Raw genomic sequence first — 25,578 nt, 5'->3', positions numbered from 1 at the left:
TTGAGACATCATGTTTACTGTGAAAGGAATTAATTGATAGAAAATTGTTTACTAAGCCTATTTTCAAAGAGACTTTTGGATAATAAGATAAAAAAGGAGACCATACTTACATTTAATTAATTACTATTCGATTAATCAGTTTATAAGATAATCATGTTCCCACTTATTCGCTATATTGTAAGCCGTCAGAAGACACAGATGTATTGAATATCTAATCATAAAACTACGATTAATTAACTACACATAATCCTCTAATTCATCAGATATATCTAACAGATAATTAAAATGATGACGATTAGAAAACTATAAAATCTCATATATGAGGCACTCATCACCGAAGAGGTATATATTCAGACACGACCAGATCGCTTTTGAATGAGTCATAGTTTATTAGCTAATGAAACTGAAGGTAAGGTTACTTTTCTATTTACTTATCAGTGGTCGCTAGGGGTAGTGCTTGAAATATTTTTAAATTTAATGACTTTTTGCAATACTCCTTATTTTAATTTTGGTTTTATCAGCTATTCATTAGATTTTGGACTTTCACATGTTTTGGTCTCAAAGCATCACTCAAAACCAGGTTTAATTCACCATTTTCTACATCAGAATATACCTATGCCAAGTTTTGAATATGGCAGTTTTTATCCATTCGTGTAATGTGTTCGAGCTTTTCATTGTGCCATTTGCTAAGGGATTTTCCGTTTGGGCTTCTCCTTGGAGTTAAGTATTTTTGTTACTTATCAACAGACTTTTTTTTGCAGAAAATTATTAGAATCTGTAAAATTATCATTACTATCAAAGTAGATAATCATACTCATCTGAATGCAAGTGTATGCATCTTACTAGTATTTTATGAAAAAAAAAACTTTGGCGACCGTGCAAGGGCTGTATAGCCAGTCATGGTCGCTAAAAACTTCCATTTGTTGAAAAAAAACTTTAAACTAAATTTCTAGTTCAATCCCTCACAATTGTTCTGGTTAGAAATTATTTAAGTTTGTATCTCATATAGTCTTTACAATTTTTGTAAGTGCTGTTAAAATCAAGTAGAGGAATGGTGTTGAGAAGCCATGGGTTGCAGAAAAAAAAAACAAGGCTGACCTAGCACCACCTTTTTAATAGCATGTGATAATTCGTGACTAACGTTCAAATATAAATTGAATAACAATTCATAGAATAATTGTTTTCCACTTTGAACTGTATTAAATCTTTACGTTTGCAATTTGTTGTACATCATAATTGGTAGAATACATCATAATTCGTAGATTGCATCATATCAGATAATCCTCTTGTAAAATGTGTAACCATGTGTAACTGAAAAAGGATGAGCGTCAATTGTAAATGCTTGCATATAATATATCAGTTGTGAAATTTTGCATACATGTTTTTCATTAAATACTTTCAAATGCATCGAAAGACGGTTTAGGACATACCTAATATCATCATTTAGTATTTAGATCGTCTGCCTCACTTTTGAATAACGGAAAACTACTCTTGCCTTTATTCAATAATGTTAGTAAATAAACTCATCTTAGATACAGAGAACAAACGTATTTGTACCAGGCGCGCGTTTCTTCTACATAAGACTCATCAGTGACTACTGTGTCTGTAGCCTGAGATATTTTTCTCAAATTTCAAATAAAGTGTCGAAAAAGAACAAAATTATCGGACGCATTAAAATTAGAAGAAACAAAGTATTAATAGTATATAAGATAATGCATAATACTTGGGGTCATTCCAAACATTACAAGAACAAATGTTTGGTTCTGATTCGTTCAATTTACCATAATTTCTACTTCTAAAGTGTTATGCTAAAAAAATGTTCAAAGATTATTGACAATGTAAATATAATTTTAAGAAACCCTTTCACAAACATTTCATTTCTTGCGAATTAAAAATGAAACAAATAGCAGTATTGATGCCACATCAAATTTAAATTTAAAACTTAAGGAAAATTGGATGTTTATCTCCTTCCTTGAAACTCCTCGGCCATTTGACAAAAATTCCAATGTTTAATTTGTAGAAATTAAATTATGAAAGAAAAAAAAATATTTTTTTGTTTCAGAAATAATTGTTAATATTATTTTAACTTCTTTTTTTTTAAATAAAGGTCTAAACGAGTTTCAATTTATAATAAGACTGACAATGAGATCTTCTACAATAAAAATCCTTATTTCATTTTGAGCTATCGACAATGTTTCAAAACAATTATATTCAAATGTTTGATTATCAAAATAAGGTGACCGATATAAGCTTTTTTGTAGCTTTGGTTTATCGTATAGATGTTTAATGAAAAAAAATCATTCTAATCAATTAACAAAACCTATCCAATACATATATATGACAGTTGTTGTGCATTCGTTTGACATGTTTGAGCTTTCAATTATGTCATTTAAATACGGAGTTTCCCTTTTTGAATTTCCCGACCGGTATTGTTGTGATTTTACTTTTAATGAAGTTTTATTCATGTCAAGTATATATACCTTTAAATAGTTATCTTAGTTCCAATGTTCGTGCAACAAATACACGTTTGTACACGGTTGTAGACAGGTGCTGTACACCTAAACGAATATTGCGATAAGTATATCAAATCCATTTAAACAATAAAAAATCCATTTGATGACATAACATCCGTATTTATTATATTGCAATATTGCAATGAAATATCGTGATTTTACAGTTTCATAAAACCGACAATTTAACAGTTAATCCGATAATTTCACTCTTCTGACGTCTATCGTCATTCTTCTCAAGGCAGGGAAGATGACTTTGCTTCATACGAAATGTGAATACATAAAGAAAAATGTGAATTCGTATAGAAAAATATATAGTTCCTTGTATTTCAACTTTATTTCCATTTTTATGCACGTCATTAAAATAATTACTTATGGAAGAATTCAAATATCGAAAAATAATTATGACCAAACAACGCTAAAAATTTACTCACGTAATGTGTTGTTCTTCTTTGACCAGTTTTCTTTATTTGATTGTTCGAATACCAGAAGATATTTTACAATTTCTAGAAGAAAATTATGGTTCCGAGAAGACTGATGTTCCACCTTAGATGATTTTGTTTTATCTGATTTTTATTAATTTTATATTATATTGCCATGACGTTTTGGAAACATTTTTAGTAATGGATACCGGATTATCCTGTAGATTGTAAATTTTTATAATTATGTAAACGTCGGAATTGATATCAGGGATATATACACAACTAAAAGTCGTTATTTAGTCAAGCACGTTGCAATGCACGCTGAAAGTGGTTTGTTTACGAAATCTTTTAGTTAATCTTCCAATTTTCTATTGATGAAAGAGAAAACATAATTAAAGACGGGCGACAGATACCAGATGGATTTTCAAACACATAGATCAAATATACACTGATAACGTTATGGCAACAAAAGAAAAAGACAAACAAACAAAAGTACACAAAACACAACATAGAAAAAAATAGACTAAGTTGCAAGACCCCCACACAAACTGGGTTTGATATCAGGTGTTACGGTAGGGTAAGCCGATCCTGCTCCACTCTGGTGCCCGTAGTGTTGCTCATGTTATTAAATAGTTTAACTTGGTAGGTCATATGTGAAAAGGGAACGGGATTATAGTTGTGTTATCAAGGATTGTGTATATTGATGTGTTGTTTTATTTTTACAAATCAGTTATAACTCGAGTTAAATTATCCGTGATAAAAAATAGATTCGAAACTAAGTTTTTAACACACTCAGGCAAAGTGGACATCAGATGTATTTGGGATACTTTTAATGTTCCAATTGGTAATAAAGCTCTTAACATGCAAGGGTTTTATACAACCTTGACTTTCAAATATTTAAATTTAAGCGATCTTGGTGACATTAAATCAAGGAAAACGCATCTGACCCACGAATTTGATCGGATAGGATTTTTATAATTAACAGAATATCTAAATGTATAAAACTGTTAGATTTTAGATGTTTTATAATTGATATAGAATTATTTCTTATTTAATGAAATCGTAAACCCATGTTATAGTATTACATATCTGTCCAATCAACCTGATATAGGTGCTTTTGATGTACTTTAATATTCCAGTATTACAATGCACATGATTCTAAAACAATAATTAAATTAAGACTCTATTTAAAAATATCTTTTACGTATGTCATGGCTTTAATTATAAATAGAAAAAAGAAGATATGTGACAACAATATCTATTTTTATATCTCGCACTCGACAGGATAATGATTGGCATAATCGATACATGCTGTAAAATATTAATAAAAAATTGTACTAAAATTCCAGGATAATTTAAAAAAATTATCTTTGTACAAATTTATCCTGACAAAATTTGGTGAAAACTCATTAACGATACCAGGCTTAATTGTTTTTTGGATGGAGAGTTGTCTCATTGTCCCTTATACCACATCTTCCTATACCTATCAACCAGATGACCCAAATACGCTCAATTGGAATTATGTTTTACAGTATCAATATTCAATTGAACAAATCATTCTCATCAATTGACACAATGTATATTTTACACAAGGAAAATGTAACATTTTGGGTCCCCAATGATCTTCAACTTCGTACCTCATTTGGCCTTTTAAACTTTTATGACAAAAGCGTCACTGATAAGTATTGAAGACAACATGTGCGAACGGCGTAAACAATAGAATCCTGGTATCTTTGATGAGTTTATTTTGCAGAATTTATTTAGGCCTTGCAAATAGTAACATTCTTTACTGTTCGTGAAAAACACAAGTGTTGACACGTGTAAATATTCAATTGGTTGTTAATAATATACTCATTATATACACCATGATTGAAAATGTGTTCGCCAGATGCACATTTCGTCTACAAAAGTCTCATTAGTGGTACTGGAATAAACAAAATGCCAGATAAGGTACGAGGTTGAAAAGGACTCGAATTCTCCAAATTCCGAATATAATACAACTAATGTAATATATTGCTTAGATTTACTATATATCTAAACAAACAATAATTAAGTACAAATGTGGATAACATTGATTTATAAATAAATACTATGACTTCCTCCTACATTACGCACCAATAATTGATGTCCAGAAGTTTTCGATAACGTCGCTCAAAACGATATAATATAAAAAAGAAGATGTGGTATGATTGCCAATGAGACAGCTATCCACAAAAGACCAAAATGACACAGACATTAACAACTATAGGTCACCGTACGGCCTTCAACAATGAGCAAAGCCCATACCGCATAGTCAGCTATAATAGGCCCCGATAAGACAATGTAAAACAATTCAAACGAGAAAACTAAGAATGCGTTGAAAAAGATATAGTTCCTTATTCTATAATAAATCGTGGTTTCTGTTAACTTTTTTCTATTTTGTTTCTAGAGGAACTTTTACCTATATTTTCTATTAAAAAAAAATACGGAAATATGTTTGTTCATTGTTGAATGCATTATAGTGCACCATTATTGTTTACAATCTGTTGGCATCTGTAGGAGAGTTGGGTAATTATTTCATGTCTTTTTTTTCATTTTTTGTGATATTTCCTAATTATTCGGAATAATTTACAACATTGCATAGAATAGATTTTATAAAAATAAATACGCAAACGTCCTATTGAAATCAACGACATTCACACAGAATAAAAGACATAATAATAATATTAGTTGGTCAAGAACGCTGCAATAAACGCTGAAATTGGTTTATCTATCAAATGATTCATTTTATCTTTATGGCCGTTTACATTTTTTTTTAAAAAGTACTTAGGATTTTCTACCCCAGAAAAGAATGTCTGAGCTGTATTTGACAAAATCTTCGAATTTTAGGTCCTCATTTGTTTCAACTTTCAACTTTATTTTCAACTCTTTGAATCGATTGTCAATGGTGAGTCTTTTTAATTAGAAACGCGCCTCTAGAGCATACGATTTTAATGCTGGTATCTATGATGAGGTTACTTCTTATATAATGTAGGAGTAAAAACAATCTCCAACTTTTTGTTATTTTTTTTTTGGAAAACAGTTTATCATCTATTGATGAATGAAATTTTTTATTTTTGTTCCAGTTGGAAATATAAATTTTTGTTAAGTTCTTCTACATCATTGTCATTTAAATGCTTTGGTTTGAGCGTTTAATGTAAAAAAAATAATCCATAAAACCACTTCCTTCGGAATCAAGAGATTTATCAAGTTGAATTCTCATTATAAAAGAATATATGCATATCGTAATACTACTAGATAATAGATAATATATCATTGATATATAAGTATTTCATATTCTATGGAATGTTAAACCCTTTAGAACATGAATTAAATATTCCTTCACTCATTATTTGAAAAAGTATTTAAGTGGTACTGCAGTATTGCAATATAGACATTTCACATGATTCTACCACAATAATTGAATAAGTCAATACTATATTTGTTATAACTTTGTCATCTGTTACCAGCTGGTTACATCTTTTGGCATGGTTTTAATTATAAAAAGAAAAAAGAAGATACTATATGATAATGATAAAATATCTTATCTTGCATTCAGAAGATATATGGTCGCTCATTGATGTATTTAATGTAAAAAAGAGGAAACCTAATTGTACATTTGTACTTAAATTCAAGGTAAACTAAAAACAATATTTGCCTAATTTTATACATAGATTCGTGAAAATCTTTTTCAAACGATCCCTCATGGGAGCAATTGACATTTCTGCTTTTGTACAGGCCTTTGTGAGTCAAAGATATAGTAAATTCAACTTTCTAAATAATGCCTTTCACTTGTACAACAGTCAATTCAGAGCCAAATAATTATTTATGCCGTTGTTATCAAATTGACTGTGGTTGTGTATTTTTATACCCTGCACATCAAAACGGACGTCAATCAATAAGAGTATTGTTATGACTATGCATATATGGAGAGCCTGGAAACTAAAAACAAACAAGTATTTTTAATTTACGTTTTTTGATTGAGTTAAGCCTTCCAATTGATATTTTATCGTGTGTTGTTTATGTTGTGATGTTATACTATTGTTTCAGAAAAAGGGAGAAGGTTTGGTACCATTAAAACGTTTAATCCCGCTGCAAATGTTTGTACCTGTCCTAAGTTAGGAATATGATGTACAGTAGTTGTCGTTTGTTTATGTAATTTATACGTGTTTCTCCTTTCTCGTTTTTTTTATAGATTAAACCGTTTGTTTTCCCGTTTGAATGGTTTTACACTAGTAATTTTAGGGACTTTTATAGCTTGTTATGCGGTGTGAGCCAAGACTCCGTGTTGAAGGCCGTACATTGACCTATAATGGTTTACTTTTATAAATTGTTATTTGGATGGAGAGTTGTCTCATTGACACTCACACCACATCTTCCTATATCTATTCAATAATTTTTAGTCTTATTTCTTCGAACGTGGTTGTGTATTGAAACATTCTTCACAACCATACGGGCAGGCATAGATCACAACAATCTAAATTTAATACATCACCATCGTGCTGTCACCGCTTCCGAGATAATATCATTTACATTTATACTGCAACGGCGCATTTATTTCATAATATAAAATAAAATATATTTGGTCGGATTGAGTATCAGGCAAATATCCTCCGGAGACCGTATGAAGAGGTTGTTAACAATTTTTGTGCACTATACTGCTTTCAACTAGTCTGTTTAGTGAGCTGCAATGTTTAAAATGTCCAAGCCTTACATAATCAATCAATTTTATTGCTGAAAGCTTTCCTTCCATAAGTGGTATAGGAATAATATTCCATATTGTATTGCTAATAAGTAGAAAGAGGTTACCGAACTTCCATTACTTTTCGTGCAGTGCAACTATATACATAAAATTGAGAATGGAAATGGGGAATGTGTCAAAGAGACAACAACCCGACCATAGAACAGACAACAACAGAAAGTCACCAACAGGTCTTCAATGCATCTTTTTAATTATTTGAAAATGAACTCCTCTTTTGGTTGAGGTATGAAAGTTTATCTAATATATCTTTAATAACATAGTATGCCAGTGTCTCAACATTTTTGTTTGATGTTTGTCTTTGTACCAATCTGATGAGTTAATAATGTTTTAACTGATTTTTATACTTTGTTCTTTGTTGTTCTGTGACATCACTGACCTCGGAAAGGGTAAAGGTTGAGTGCTCACAAATATGTTTAACCCAACCACCCTTTTTATCTGGATATCCTTATTCAGGAACTTGTGCATTGCTGTACATTTAGTTCAGTAGATGTCTATGGTTCATGTCTGGATTTTTTTTCCGTTAATTGTTTTATAAAAAAAATGGACAGTTAGTTTTCTTAATTAAATGGATTCATACTTTCTTATGTCGGGCCTTATATAGCCGGCTATACGTTTCAGTTTTACTCATTGTTGAAGGCCGCACACGTACTGTTGCTTATAATAGCTTATAATCTTCCTCGTTTTAACTGGATATTTATCATTTGCAATTATACCACATCTCCTTATTTTTGTAACATACGGGATCAGTAGATAACAAAGGAGGAGACAACGAGAAGTAATTTACTAACCAAGTTTATATAATAAGGTTACTAGCATACTGTGAAACAACTTATCTTACCGAATATCTGTAATGGGAAATTTTTATGTAGTTTTAAACCTTAATATCACAATTTTAACACAAAATTAAACAGAACTTTCAATAATTTACTATAAAAAAGTCACCATATCGAAAACATTTTTGTTTAAAAGCCTTTATGAAGCACACACAAAATACAGTTTAATATATATTTACAATGCATGGTAATTTCAGATTAGCCCTGTTATTTCAAGGGAACATAACTCCACTACAAGCCAATTAATTGAAATAAGAAAACCTACGCCCAGTCACCAGTTATTTGAAGTAAAACATGCCTACTTACACATTTTAAAAAAATCTATCAGTTTTGTTATAATTATGATCGAATAAAACATGTGTTAGTTATTGGGTATGTGCAACATATATTGCAATTACAATGTAATATTGACATTCCTTTGGAGAGCTTTAGATTGCAAGTTCTTCTTATTTCAATACTAACCTAGGCGCATTAATAAAAATCCCGTAGTAATTTTAAGATTGGCAGTAGTTCGTTTTTTGGAAGATATATGACATAACTTCAATCTACTCCAACCGTTGTTTCGAATATTTTTTTCTTATAAATTATACTGAACTTTGAAGCAAAAAATGTCAGAATGTATTCAATACACAACCGAAAATAGAACAACCCTCGATTGACTACTACGCATTTAAAAAAAAAGTTCAAATCTTACTTCGTTAATATAAAAACGTGTACTTTTTCTTGCTTCCAAGTCAAGTGTCTACTGTCTGTTATAATAAATATTATTTTTAAATTTATTTATTTATAGACAATAATTAATCTGTTAATCAATGTGGAAGTGTAAAACCTCGCTCGTTCAATGTCATGTTAATATCAAAATAACTAGCATATAAGGATTTAATATAGTTATGATAGTCTTTAAACATATATTGAAGTGTTAATGCTACTTTTATATAAAAATAAACATGAATTTATGCAGACGAATGCGGTTAAAACCATGAGGGATATTAAACGCTCTTCATGTAAAATGTTAATTAATTATTAAAGCATCAGAAGAAAGGCTTTTCTGAAATAAGAATGTAAAACTCGCCATCATGATACAATTTGACCGTGACATTTCAAATTGATATCATTAGAGAGATTTGTCCCGATTTCCTTATGGCAATAATAAGCTAATTAAAGGGAAATTTGGCTTAAATAACATAAAACAAAAGAGTGATGAGCTATATAATAAAAGTATAATATTTAGATATTATTTTTTTGCAACGATTGTATAAGTATAAGGCCGTGTTCACACCAAAAGCCATATACGGTAAACATGTTTACAATTAGTTTAATGTAATATACACTGGTTTCACATTAAATTTGTTCACATCTATACACCTTGTTTGATTACCTGTACATAAGGTTGGTTCACACTTGTAAACTATATTTCATATAAATGTTCATTACGTAGAACCAAATGCAAATTTTTTTGGGACAACCATTCTAGCAGTTAGGGAACGACCTTCTGGCTTCAAAAATGAGGAGGGGGTTTTCTTTAATAAAAACCCCCACATTCTCGCCATACAGATGATAAAAGAAAATATTCTGAATCCAGAGATTCCCCATACATTATAGAAACTTTATCGGGACTCCGACTCGGGTGTTTTTAAGCCCCCCCTCTTTGAAGTTAAGTGGTTGCTCCTTTGTGAATTTCTGAAAGCCAACTTGATGGTTTGCAGTAGTTGTAAGATACTGAAGATGTCTCGATTACGCATAAAAAAAAACGTAGGCTGCATCAGAGCGCTCACAGGCGAAGAAAAAGGATTGAGATGTTAAGGATCACTATATTTCTATCTTTTCTGTTTGTTTAAAATGATATTTCTTCTTCAAAGAGTATTTGGAAAAGGGAGGGGGTAATGTTTTTTAAATTTCTAAGTGTATTTTAACGGATCTGATATACTAGAAAAATAATACAATTTTATTATTTATTATTTATTAATAACATTATTATATTAATTTTTTAGTTATGCATTTATGAGTTAATCGTTGTTTGAGTAAAGACCAGTGGCAAATATCTAGTGTTCGTCCAGTCGAATCGGGAAGACCTTTTTATAAGAATTATGTGTTCTGCAATGATGATGCTTTGAGTCTTGATAAGGGGGTAATAAAGCTACGTAAAGGTTTTTTTATAACAAATCTCAAATTATCAAGTCTAGACAAAATATTTCTGTAAAGAACTTTATTAATAATTGTTATAAATATATATGTTATTTAACAATCGTTTCTTCCTTAAATATATATGGTAAAATTAATGTTAAACATGTCTAGTTTTGTGTACACTTAAGATACACAAGGTTTTCATTGACTATCGACTGCATGGAGACAAAACATGATTTAAACTACATGTAAACATTGCGTTTTATCAATGGGAACGTAATTGTGTTTAGTGTACGTGTGAGTTACACTAACACAACACCGAGTTTAGGTCAATGTGAACACGGCCTAAGTCTCTATCTCTATATATTCATATATATAAAAGTCGTAAGATTTGCGCAAAATCATTGCAAAAAATTATGATTGAAATATATGAAGAGAATTTTATGAAATCGTATTGGCAATCATTTAGGTTTAACGAATAGACTTCGTCAGTGCCATTGTCTCTATCAAATGTAAATTGCTTTGACAGAGTTTATTATGATGATAAAAGTTGTTACAATACCACCAAAAATTTCTTGTGATTTTACTTTTTTCCTTAGAAGAAGACCTTTAGAAACAATACATAATAATCTATTAGCTCTGACTAGTTTCAGGAGGAATCAATGACTTCTCTAGAAAACAAATGCAATGCATTTTGATCTATTAGTCTGACCAGTTCCCACGGAAACTAAAAACCAGAAGAACATCTTCTTGAAAAACTATACATGTTCATTATATATATATATCAATGAATAATTTCCATAAAAAACGAAAGGGCTGTAAACGACAGCAAACCGTAATTTTTTTTTTAACATTTATCAGTGTCCTGGCATTTTTTCAATATCACAAGGAACATAACTCCCGAACGGTAAAAGTGACAATCCTCAATATTTGAAAAGCTTTGATTGGACGGTTCAGGAATACGAAAATAGACTCGACTGGAAAGACCATTTTTCAATCTTTCAAGAATCATAACTTCCGAACAGTGAACGTGAAAAATCATCAATATCCAACCTGACCTCCATTTTGTCATTAGTAATAACATATTCAAACTTGAAAAGCTTTGGTTGAACGGTTTATGTGTAAATGCACAAACTTCGTTTACCAGCTGCCCAGCCGCCGTTCATGCCTAAATCAATAACCAATTTTCCTTCGGAAATCCGGTTAAAAACCAGTCAAAAACGTTTCTCTGCGTACATTAACAATACATTTTATTTTTTTTATTTATGTATACAGTAGGACAGATGAGGAAATTTAATGACATGATTTATTGCTACAAATAAAAATCAAGTATATGCTATTGGTTAAATATCTAAATTGAAAAGATACTAACAAACAATATCTTAGTATGAGATTAGCTTGTGCATGACGTATGTTTCTTTTCAAAGTCTCTACAATTGAGTATCTTGTTAATGCTTTTCTTTAAGATTTAATGTACAATTATTCTGAAAATAAATGGCAATCAATTTTATTTCTTGATAAAAAACAATAACATGACTTACTGTTCGAAGAAAATGTATAAAACTACAAATAATTCAGATCATAATTTAGTAATCCTACTGAAATTCAACTCACTCTATCGGAATAATTAGTCGGGATACAAAAACCGGAATATTATTGAAGTGGAAACAGTTAAAGTCACCTTTGAAAAATATACACACATAAACTACTTCTTTGTTGTTTAGACAATGAATATTTTCCAGATGGAACGTGTTTTGTGTGAGAAACAATTGACATTTGACTATTCTCCATAAATAATGTAAGAAACATGCTTACATTCATAAACATGATTCAAAATGTGAAACGTTTAATTCTAGAAAATAACAGGAGCAATCAGTGATACAACAAGGAATATCTGATATAGGATTTCGTTTTTTTTAATAAAAAAGTGGGGCCAAATAGAAGGATTTTGTTTTAACAAAATTGAATAATTCTATAGGAAACAGACATTAAAAATATTTCTGTTGGAAACTTGATATTTGAGAAATGTGTTACAAGGAACTATTTTGCGCGTAAGTATTACAGATATTTTGCACCAGAATCTTATAATGATTTCATAGGAAATTATTTCGTATAAAATGTGTATGGTGCAAAATTAACTTGCGATATTATAAGTCAGGTTTTACATGTAGAACGATACTGATTATTCCACAAAACTTTGTTATTTCTGAACCTAAAAAAATAAAAAAACCCACTAGGAAAAAAAAGTGAAAATATAAAGATAGAGGGATCATTCCCAAAGTACATGTACCCAAAGTGTCCAAATTGTGTTATAAATAAAGCATTTTTTTCTATTGCTACATAAGGGTATGATGGTACAAAAATGTATCTACATTGTAATGTTTTTCGTCAAAAAATTTCCAATCAATTTACCTTGAAAAAATTGTGGCATTTATATTTGGTCGCTATCACAATAATAAAAAGTTACATCTTTAATGTCATGTAAATTAATAGAAGAAATCATATGTAACTTCCCTGAGGAAGACCATTTAAAACCAACATAATATACAAATATATCTATTGTCATATAAACATAATTAGTTTGTGACAAAACAAAAAAAAAAACCAAAATAAACCAAAAACATAATTAAGTCTCGGATAAATAAAGGAAAATTTGGTATGAGTGCCAGTGAGACAACTCTCCATCAAAGTAACAATTTATAAAAGTAAACCATTAGTAGATGCATAATTTTTTTATTATTTGTTATTGGTTTTGAACTACATGTAGCTGTCAGTAACTACGAGTACTCTAATAACTGTACCATGTGTCTTTTGTTGTTAGGATGTACCCGGCCACGTCCATTCTGTATGTTTGTGATATATATTTTTATGTGTATGCATTTGAAGAGTTAAGCCTTTTTCAACTGTTTTTTTTTTTATAGTTTGTTTATATGTTGTACAGTTACACCACTGTCCCAGGTTTAGGGGAGGGTTGCACTCCCGCAAACATGTTTAACCCCGACTCATTCTGTATGTTTGTGCCTGCCCCAAGGCAGGAACAAGTAATTCAGTGGTTGTCGGTTGTTGCTGTGCTAAATATTTGTTTTTTCGTCGCTTTTTGTATTATTATTTATTCAGACCGTTAGTTTTCTCACTTGAATTGATTTCGGGGCCTTTTATAGCTGACTATGCGGTATGAGATTGTCTCATCCTCAAATGCCGTACGGTGATAGTTGTTAATTTCTGTGTCATTTTGTCTTTTGAGGAGAGTTGTTTCATTGGCAATCATACCACATCTTTATTTTTATATAAAAAATAGCAAATTCTATAAGAAATAAACACACGGAAATAAATTATAGGACTACTACACTCAGTTCCAATGAATAGTTAATGTAGGGTCAATATTTTAAACATTGTCCATGATAAAGGAGTTCGTTGGTTAATGATATTAAATTATGAGAAGGTAAGTAACTTTTATATAGATTATCAATTTGTTTTTTTTACTTAATTTTACATTCAAGGGGGTAGTGTTTTTCATTCTCCATCAAGTAGCACTGTTTACCAATGATATCCTTTCTAGAATAATAATAGCTACCCTTTTCTGTTTCTAATTATGGTAACTAATGTCAATTCAGTGAAACATTTTATGATAGAGAATCATCGGAGGCTAAATAAAACTCAATATGTAAAACTCAGTTTAATTCTTTTATTAAGTAATAGTCAACTATTTATTCTTTTTTCAAAACCAGTTTAATAATTTTCTTAAAATTCATTATTATTCAAGGGCTATAAAGAATTTACTTCAATCAAGTCCATACAATTAGTCCCTTTATCTACAAGATCTGGGGTGGGGTTAAGTATTGTTGGCATATGTAAACAAAGAATAAGTTCCATGCGAGTCCTGGAGTTTTGACAATATAAATGCTTCTATAAGTAAAAAGTTTATATTTTCAGAACTCGGTCTAGCTAGGTAAAAAAGTGACTGTGAAAAAATAAACTGTTCATGAAGGCAAAAAAAAAAAGACAACCAATCAAATAATACTAAGCATGTCATGTGCAACTCAATTAGCCGCATTTTTGCATGATTTTTCCATTATCTGATTTTACTGACATGTCATAGCTGTATAAATTAGAATAAGATTATACATACCTTCTAAACAAAAACAGCATTGTTTTCTTTAAATGAATATATTTAACTTTTAAAACTGATAGTCTGAAAATCTTAGATTTGACACCAAGTGTACCTACATCTTCGGCTTTAATAATAATAAATAATTATAATAGAAGGCTCCGGACCTAAGTCTCAATTCAAAATCTTTAATAATTGATCACAATGATCTGCTGATAAGAAGGCTAGACATTTCTCCGTTTTGACGGTTTAAATTATGATACTTCATGAACTACAGAAGATAATGAAATATTCTCATATGAATTTCTTTTTATGCTTTGGAAACAGAGACATGTTATACTTGCAATAAAATATGAGCTATACTTGATTAATCTCACAATTGTATTGCAACGCCAGTTGTATTTGGAACACGCCAAAGAAAAACAGATATTTCTATCGGTGAATCTTGATGGGAAATTATATAAAATCATTCTAAAAGCAAGTTTTCATGTATATGTTCACTTTTAATCGTAAAACGGCTGATTTTCTAAATAGCTTTGGATGTATAGAACTAATTCTAATGCAATTATTTTGTATAAATGGTTCTGATTGGATGACAGTAAGCGTAAAATTCTCTATCTCCTTGTCTGTAACTAAGAAAGCCGACATTTTGGATTGCTGAATGTATTGACATGTAATTTTTACAATAATAAGCCAAAAAACTCACATGTTGCATCTAAAAATCTTCTTTTTATTAAATTCTATTACATTTTGAAGCGACACAGAAGCCAGAAAACGCCCGGTGTTTATGTTTGACACCGATTTTACACTGCAATAATGATTGAAATTTAATTATGAACTTGTTTTGCATTAGAATAGAGATAACTGTATTGTATTTGAAGCTTTGCGGACGTCCATCGGTAGTTTTACTGTCGCAAATACCCGTTTACCTGTCTCCGTTACGCGTCGCCAGGTAAAGTAAATTTGCGACAGTAAAACTACCGATGGGCGTCCTTAAAGCTTCAAAAACAATACAGTTATCTCTTCAATGGATGCATTTTAAACGTGTTTGAAAGGCTCACTTAAAAGTACAAAAGTCCTTTAATTTCTATACGGAATCGAATTAATTCTATCATGACATGATCTATGCTCATTTTAACACAGGTAGTCTATATATTTGTCAACACTGTACATCTGGCGAACGCGAAGCCGAAGGCTAATACAGTTTGCCGAGGTTCAATAACAAGGCCAATACAGAAATACACATAATAGTATCTTTATTAATTACTACAGTGTTACAATATTTTTTTTCTATTACATTTCACAAGAGATAAACATTTTTACCTTGAAGTTGAACTATCGAGTTATTCTGTATTGGACGAGTTGACACTTTATATTGCATAGGCAGTTTTCATCATATTAAGTCCAATAACAGTGTAGTTAATTAATAACTTTATGTAATAGGAGACATAACAAAATTCTTGTATTGAGATGGTACATGCACATGTACAAGTTATTTTTTAAAGGGATGTAAATGATTATACATGTTAATCATCTGCTAGCACCTACAAATCTTTGTTTCAAACGGTTAGTGTTATTTAAATGAATTTTGTCACAATATTTTTTCGGTTTATTTTCTAGGAACGAAGTTTTTATTTCGCTCTCGAGAGGGACATTGATAGTAAACATTAATTTAATCAATACATATACATGTTCTGTAATATTCAGTTAGAGCATTAATCTGGAACTGTTAATTGGAAGTCTGTTTAATGTTAAAAGAATTGTAATAAGCCTATTTTCAGAAAGACTTTTGGGCAATAACAATCGAAATGACCCCAACTTACAGTAAATTAATTAGTCTAAACATATTTTATTTAATCAAAGTAAAATGGATTGGACACAAGTAAGCCATACGTATGAAGTCCGCTCCGAATGACATTAATTTACAATACAATATTAATATGAGCATGCAATATCAAAATAAACAATATTTTACGAGTCTATCAATTGAGAAAAAAAAAAAAAAAAAAATGAAACAGAAATAAACGTAAACATTGAAAACGATGATGATGACGATAATGATGACGTGGATATATCGTAAATACATTTTCTACAGAACAAGATAACAAGAAATCTCTCAGACCTTTTGATAAATTCGAATACGTGTTTGAATATATTCACGTTTTGTTCAAACGAGAGATTCGGATTACCAGATGTTAGTAACTTAACATCCAGTATAAGGTCATCAGGAAGTCATCTTAGATTGTTCATCAGAATTTCTCTCTGGTGTGTATATAAAGAGCAGTCGAAAAGTAAATGGTTTACAGTCCCAATGTTACATCCACAAAAGCAAGATGGATCAGCAATTATATTGACTCTAAACAAGTTATAGTTCAAGAAAGATGAGTAGCATCTGAATTGTGTAAGAATCATATTTAGTTTCCTCGGTCCATATAGATAGTGCTTAGGTACATCTTTATTTGTGGTATTTAACCTTTTTAATTGGATTTTAATCTTTGATATAGAGTTTGATTTTCGAAGGGACAAATCGGTATGATTCCATAGGTTAATAGTTGATGGTATAAAAGATTCTTTAGTAAGAGATAATCTACAAAAAGAAACAATGGTGTCATTGCCATTTCTCAAGGGATATGCAGTTGTGCTCTGTACACTAGGTGGATAGATAAACCGGAGCTTGGTTATGTTGAATGTTATAAAACATTTGTAATTTTCGTCTTTTCCTCCTGTAAGCTGAAGTTTCCTACCCAATTTCCTCATACAGAATTTCAGATTTTGTAAATATAGGCAAACCAGTAACTATTCTAGCAGCTTCTAGCTGCAAACTTTCAAGTTTATTAACATATCATATCCTGCAATTATCCCAAACTTTAGTTGCATATTCAAAAATTGGTCTTATAAATACTAAATAGAGTTTTTTTTTTTAAGTTTTTCCTTCACAGTTGATAATTGAGTTTTTTCAGGATATTTAAATGTTTCGTAACACTGATAATCAGATTGTCTATATGACGAATCCACCGAGCATCAGAGCAAAACGTTACCCTAAGGTGTTTGTGACATTTTGTTATAGGGATTTCTTTATCATTTAAGCAGAATTTTAGAACGGGTGCAACTTTATTTGAAAAAAATCTTTATTTCTGTTTTGTCTGGATTAAAAGACATTAGCCACCTCCGTGACCATTCGCTTAGCTCGTCGAGGTCACGACCAATAACAGTTTTTATTTGTTCTTGGTCGTTCCCCGAGTAATTAAACGAAGTGTCGTCCGCATAGAGTCTACTTAGAGTTGTGAGTTTCTCTGCAATGTCATTCATATATTTTATGAATAATAAAGGACAAAGTACTGAGCCTTGAGGTACTCCAGCTGAAAGACTGCAAAATTAGGATGATGATGTATTAATCACAACTTTTTGTTGCTTATCACAAAGATAACTCTCAAACCAGTTAAGTAAATTATCATGTATTCCGTAAGCTTTCATATTATGCAAGAGTCCTCTATGCCAAACCTTGTCAAAAGCTCTCGAAAAATCACAAAAGACAAAACAATTTATTCCTTATTTTCTAGTGAGTTAAGAATACAATTATACATTTCTAGTAGCTGATGTACAGTTGAATTTTTTGGCAAAAATCAAGATTGATATTCATAAATTAGTTTATTCATACGTAAATGATTATATACATGTTTAACAACAATTCGTTCCATGATTTTACCTACACAGTCTGCTGTTGTTTTTTATTTGGTCGGGTTGTTGTCTCTTTGACACATTCCCCATTACCATTCTCAATTTTACAGCTTATTAACGAAATTGGTCTATAGTTTGAAGGTAATGACGATTCACCTTTTTTAAAAATAACAATAACATTTGCAATCTTCCAGCTAGAAGGATACTTACATTGTTGAAGAGATTTTTTTGATATTATTTGTAAAGGAACCGCCACTTTCTTAGGTCAAATTTGCAGCATTCTGTGACTAATCAAATCTGGTCCTGATGCCTTATTCGGATCAATAGTTTTGATAATATCAATTATTTCATTTTGATTTATGTATATATCTTGAATATAAGTATTAGTTTTTTCTTTAAACTCTGGAATAGGAACATTTTCTTCCTCGAGGTTGGATATCAAACCAAAGTATTTGTTCAACAAGTCGCACTTCTCGCTATCCTCATAAACTATGTCACTGAAATCCTTATCTTTCATTATGTTTTGTAGAGGAGGAATATTATTTGAACTCTTATTCGATTTTATCAGCATTTTCATTATTTTCCAATAGTTCTTTGAATTTAGGGCATTACTCAATATGATGTTATCTAAATTAGTTTCAAATCTTTCCTTAGCAAGTTTTTTTTTTTAATTTTTAAGTCTGTTTCTCTGTTTCTTATACTTCTCAATATCCGATTCTCTTTTAGATTTCAGGGCATATTTTCTAAAACGGTCTCGTTTTCTAATTTCTCTTTTTAATTCACCATTAAACCATGATTTATCAGAACTACGTATAGTAACTAATTTAGTGGGAATACACTCCCTCGCGATATTTAAGAATGTTTCAGTAAATATTCCAGATAGTTCATCCACGTCTTTATTATTAGGAAGCAGTGCATTCCAGTCAAGGTGGTCCATTTTTTCAGAGAATTTAACTTTGTCAACTTTTTCAAATTTCTCTTTTATACGAACGTGTAATAGTTGTCGGTCACTCGAGAACAAAAATTGGTGCATCATGGTCACTTATATTAGTAGGCGTTGGTAAAACATCTGAGATAAAGAATGACAAAGTGTCACTTAAAATAATTTGATCAAGTAGTGTGCTACTGTGATTTCTTTTCTTTTGGCAAATATTTTTCCATCAGCAGTCCAGTAGGCAATCATGTTACCATTATATTTCATCTGGGCTAATGTTTGTCCCAATGTGGTTCTAAATTTGGTCAAATTTTCTGTGATAAATGTACCATTTTCATTATGTTTTAGTAATTTTTTATTCGAATAGACCAGATAATTTACCATTTCGTGCCTTCCCTATTACATGAGTCCTGCCAATATCATTGATGTTGATGTCAAGATTCATTTTATTTTGGCAGATATCAAAAATCAAATGTTCAGTGTTAACTGGGTGTTGGATTTGACCTTGTTCATCAATAGGGACTGGAACATTATGGAATCTGACGCTGGTTCGTCTGGAGTATTGCTACTGATTTTCAAGTCGAGTCTCGAGATCTTTTACTGCATTACATTGTACATCGAGCTCCTTGTCCTGTTCCTTGATTTGTTCAATACGATATTTGCAACACTTTTCCATGCGGTGTACTTGTAAAAACAGTTTACAAATAGTATTATAGTTATCTGCAATTTGTTTTTCTTGACTGATTATTTTTCAGACATGGGTTTTATTTGATCCTCGATACAATTTTTGACTTCTGCTTCAATAATTGGACTCAGAGCTTCACTTAGCTTTTGCGTCAGAACTGGTATTATGGTGTCTAGAACCTCGGGGCTCGACAGGGCTTCAAGAACTTTGTTAGCAACACTTTTGTTCAGACTTGCAGCTTTTTTTTCAATGTCTTACTAATATCACCGATAGAGTGCGTCTACGGATTTGTCTATTTTGTTGTTTTTGAGTACCAGGTAGGTTTTTGGGAATTTCAGGGTTACCATGTTTACCACGTTTACCAGGGTTATATATTGAAGGAGTTGTATCTGGGTTTGGTTGTGAACATGTAAATATAACTTCTTGATCATTGTCATTGTTTTTACTCATGGCGGCATCCATTTTGTTTACATCCATTGTGACCAGTGGCCGAATTTTTTTAAATATGTAGCAAAACGTCACTTGAAATCTAACTTCACTTTAATATTCACCTTAGGATATCAACACTTATCTAAGTAATATAATATTTCACCACCAATCAATAATATTATATTAATTATCCAATTTTTTGGAGGACTCGTTTAACCTGTCATTTCTGTTTGGCGCATGCTCAGGTTGAAATTAATAACCATATACCTAATCAGATTATAAGACAAAATGACACCACTGACTGTATCGTCAGCTGTGAAAAGAGGCAGCTGTATTAGATATCTAATTACAAAATTAGTATTAAAGCCTACACCACAAGCCTCTTAATTATAATAAGTTATAAGAAATATCCAACAGATTATTAAAATGATAGTGATTAGAGAACTATAAAATCCCATAGGAAATGAAAAATCCACACTCATCAACGAAGAAGTATAAATATCCAGTCCCGAGTTGCCGTAAAAAAGCAGTAATTTTTTATCCTAATCAATGCAAATTTATGGTAAGACCATTTTATATGTATAAACCTGTGATTGCTACAGACAGATTTTAAAGGGTAGTATCAATAAAAAAAAAAAAGCAACATATGATTTGTCAAAAACTTTAAAATTATTTTGCAGTTTTAATATTTTATTTAAGTTTTATTAGCTATTACAAGTTTGAATCAGATTTTTGGACAAATATTTTGAGCATCAGAAAAGAGACATTAATTATTCTGGCACCTTTATTGTTATTAATGCTGTCAAAATATTGTGTGTATATATCTTATTTTGTTTTACAAATTTTAGAACTCAATTTCTTGTACAATCACTCACTAACGTTTTAATGAGAGGTTAGAGAAGACATTTCCCTCGTACAGTACAATCATAGACTGAAAGAGGACAAGTACAACAAGACATCAGAGTTAAGAGAAATAAATTAATTCTGACCGGCTTTAGAAACGCAACACTAGATTATTCTTTTCAATTTCCATTTTTATTTATGCATTTTTGAGTTAACAAACTTATGAACAGAAAGTTCTGTCATTACTAAATGTTTGAAAAAGAAATGCAGTTCGAAAGTTGAATTAATAACGTCATTTTCGATGTTCAAATATTGTGGTATACACTGAAACCCTGGTTTTCCCCTTACCAATGAACATGTCACCGTCAAAACCAATGACTGCCTGTAACAAACGCCAAAATGATTGTCAGAAAGGTAAACCATTTCTGTTCAGCACGTTTTGGTTTCTGTTTTGCACCTTCTTATTTTGCCGTTGTTCCACCCATTACAATGTGTTTTGTCAATTATGCAGTTGAAACTTAAAGGCTCTAAATGTTTTTCTGCAGTCGATTCTTTGCCAGTTCAGTTAATGGGAAACATTTATGGCATAAATCTGTGCAAAATTTCATTCATCAATTTGGTTGGCAGTTGACGTTTCGGCCGTAGATCTGTCTCACAAATGACGTCGTCTAATCAAATTCTTTTGACGTTGCATTGTTACTACATGTTGATCTGGTCTTTGATGGTCTTCAACAAATCCCGTCTACCGGTATCATTGTCGGAAGGACAGTAAGACGAGTTTCTGACGTCAATTTTTGTGTTGCAGCACGTTCATGTTTTCCTGTTTGCAGAATTCTAATGGGTTGATTCAGTTTTTCATTCCTCAGCTTTGGCAATATGGAGATGCATTAATGATTTAAGTGAGTCCAAGGATTGAACGAACTGTTTCACAAATAAAAAAAAACGAAAAAATCTTTTATTGGCTCGAAATTTCGCTTTCTGAAATTCGTGTGATCTCAAATATCTGGTATGTTCAGTAAGTCAGATGTTGATTTTTTCGAAAAGGATAGACATATGATGAGCAAGAATAGTAGTTGTATGAGGATCAAACATGATTTGGTAAAAAAAATCTACCAAATGAGTGTTGCGTTTTTAAAGCCAGTCAGTATATTAATAGTCAAAAATAAAATGCACAAAAATGATGCAACACACATTCCAGAACAAATACCTGATTGTGACTGGTCACTATACTTTTTCATTGCATGACACAAATGTTTGAATGTTATATCTTACGTTAAAAGGGATGATTAGAAAACCATGAACAAGCAGTTTTATGTCTTGGTAATTAAAACTGAAATAGCATTAATGCGACATTAAATTCTAATAAAAGTTTATGGAAAATTGGATGCTTATATCTTTTACCTGAAATCTTTTGCCATATTGAACAAAATTTCCAACGTTCAATATGTGGAATAATATGAATAAAGGAAATGCAATATTTTGTCCCAGCAGTAAATGGTGATAGTGCTTATTAATTTGTTTTATCTTCTTTCTTTGAAAATGAAGGGTTACACGATTTTCAAATTCATATTAATGATAAGAATTTTTTTTTACATTGTTCCTTATTTTATTATGATCTATCGTCAATGATACAAATGGTGAATCAATGATGAATCACGTCAAGATGAGGGCTACTCGTAACTCAAGGGGAACTTTGATTGACAGTTATTTTGTTAAATGAAACAAACTTCATTCGTATCAATTGCAAACAGAACTTATTTTTTATATTTAGTACTCAGGGCTTGAAAATAATTTCAGTTTTTAGTGATAGTGAAAAATATAGATGTGTGTACATGTAAATACCGACTTGGTTGATTACAGGTTTTATACAAATCCGGCTAAGGTAATCTATGGATGGGATAAGAAAATCCTTAGTATTTCGAAGAACAATTATCTTATCCATTTTCTTATCCTAGGAATAGATTACCTTAGCTGTATTTGGCACAACGTTTTTCGAATTTTGGGTCCTCAATGCTCTTCAACTTTGTACATGTTTGGCTTTATAACTATTTTGATCTGAGCTTCACTGATAAGTCTTATGTAGACGAAACGAGCGTCTGGTGATTAAATTATAATCCTGGTACCTTTGATGATAACTATTAAGTCATGGGTTCTGGATGGAATATATATATATATATTTCGAGAAATGGTTAATCATTATTGCGGTTCTGAAAATACTTACGTTAAATGAATGTTTTGTCTTTTCTCTTACTTCAATGATATATTGCCATCTGTATAAATATTTACAGCATATATTATTTATTTAAGCACTTTGCAATGTACGCTGAAATTGGTTTGTCTTTAAAATCATTTACTTTATCTTCCAATTCTTATGACTTATATTAATACACATAATCACGTTTTCAGTATATTAATTCATGTTATGTTTTTTCAATCAGTTATAAATCAAGTTAAATTATCATATGCTGAAAGTTGTTTCGAAACAAAGTTCTAACTCCCTCAGACAAAGTTGACGTAATAAGATTTTTCTATTTTTCATGTTACATTTTGTAATACAGCTTATAATACCTGGGCTTTATTTTGGATTTGCTCGTGCCTGATGTAGAATAATTCAGAAAGGCGATTCGGAAGCGCCAAATCAATCAAGTTTAATTTCATCATAGAAGAAATAAATGAATATCTGCATGCTATTCATGATTATTACAGTTGTTGTTCATTCGTTTGATGTGTTTTTAGCTTTTGATTTTGCCATTTGATTAGGGACTTTCCGTTTTGAATTTTCCTCGGAGTTCAGTAATTTTGTGTGAATTTACTTTTTTTTTTATAAGAGCCTTATATGTAAGATTGTCTATCATTGATAAAGACATATTTTGAAATACTAAACCGTTGGGTAATTGCATTCATAAGTCCTCCACTCAGCCTGAAAAGATTTTAACAGCATTGTATTAATACAGTTAAGACATTGCACATCATTCTACAACTTCAATGATAAAATCAAAGTCAAGACTCAATTTTAGTTTTATCGTTATCTGCTTTTACATGGTTTGTCATTGTTTTAATTATAACTAGAAAAAAAAGAAGATGTGACGATACTATAACTTCTTATCGTGCATGCAACAGGTTGATTGCCGTTACATTATATTATTAATGTAACCAATTTTACAGTTGTACTTAAGTTCAAGGTCATCCAAAATAAAAACTGAGTCCCAACTAATACTAACTAAATTTGTAAAATATTTTAAGAAAACTGACCAAAGATACCAGTCAGTCTTCTAATTACGAATATCATTCAAGCGTTTGTTTTTCTATATACTCATCCGTGACGCTCAAATCAAAATAGTATAAACAATTAAGCGAGTACGTAGTTTAAAAGATATCCATGGAAGCAATTGACAGCTGAATGTAATAATCTTAACTTGTGTATATCCATGTTTTTAATGAAAGTGTAAATAGAACAAGGATTTAAATTTAGCAAAATGTCCAACTTGTTTTATAATCATTTTAGTTCCAAATGATATTGTACGTGGTTATTTAAAATCATTTTTACTACATCAGCCAAAGCCGGACATGGAATCAGAGCTTTGCATGAGGAAGATATAATTTTTAACTTGCAAAATTGAAGACAAACAATACTTTCCGCAAAGACAAGTGACCACAGAGACAGTAAAATTCCGATGAAAATTTTAAACGGAAAGTTTTGTTTAATTTTCAAAATTATTAAGATACTCTGTCTAAACAAACATTTAATACTCTCTGTTTTTTAAACGACAGAATGAAATTTCAGTAAATTATGTTAATATAATCTTTAACTTTACTTTATTCACTACATATGCTTAAGTAGAGGTCGGTCATTTACAAACGTATCAACCGTATCGTATACGTTGACGTATCCGCATCTGCAGATATATCATAACATATTATGTGATCCCGAGCTTAATAATAAGACCGTACTATTAAAAAAAAAAACTAATTGGAATCCCTTCGAAACAATCAAACATACACTTTCAATATTTGTGATAGTGATGTTTTGTAAAAAAAAATAAAGGGTTACATGCCCTTAAAAAGTAGCCAATGTAGGGTAGGTACACGAATATCGTACACAATCTTTTAATAATCTAGTTAAAAAATATTTCAAAATCTTATATGAATAAACACAAAAAAAATCAAATGTACTACTTATATACACGTGAGGAACTTTGAATATTGTTCATTTGCGATTTTATCATCAAAGG

General features: G+C 30.7%; 1 protein-coding gene across 1 annotated transcript in view; it reads left to right on the top strand.

Annotated features, from left to right (window-relative positions):
• The first annotated feature begins 343 nt into the window (after positions 1-343).
• Positions 344-25,578, top strand: part of LOC143044874 (neuromedin-U receptor 2-like) — a 51,061-nt gene continuing 25,826 nt past the window's right edge. Inside the window, exon 1 of the mRNA XM_076217095.1 lies at positions 344-409. The gene's annotated coding sequence lies outside the window, so the exon portion shown is untranslated. The remainder of the gene's footprint in view (positions 410-25,578) is intronic.

Source organism: Mytilus galloprovincialis, chromosome 9, assembly GCF_965363235.1.
Source record: "Mytilus galloprovincialis chromosome 9, xbMytGall1.hap1.1, whole genome shotgun sequence".
NCBI classification, from domain to species: domain Eukaryota; kingdom Metazoa; phylum Mollusca; class Bivalvia; order Mytilida; family Mytilidae; genus Mytilus; species Mytilus galloprovincialis.
This window is presented reverse-complemented; position numbering and strand designations above follow the sequence as displayed.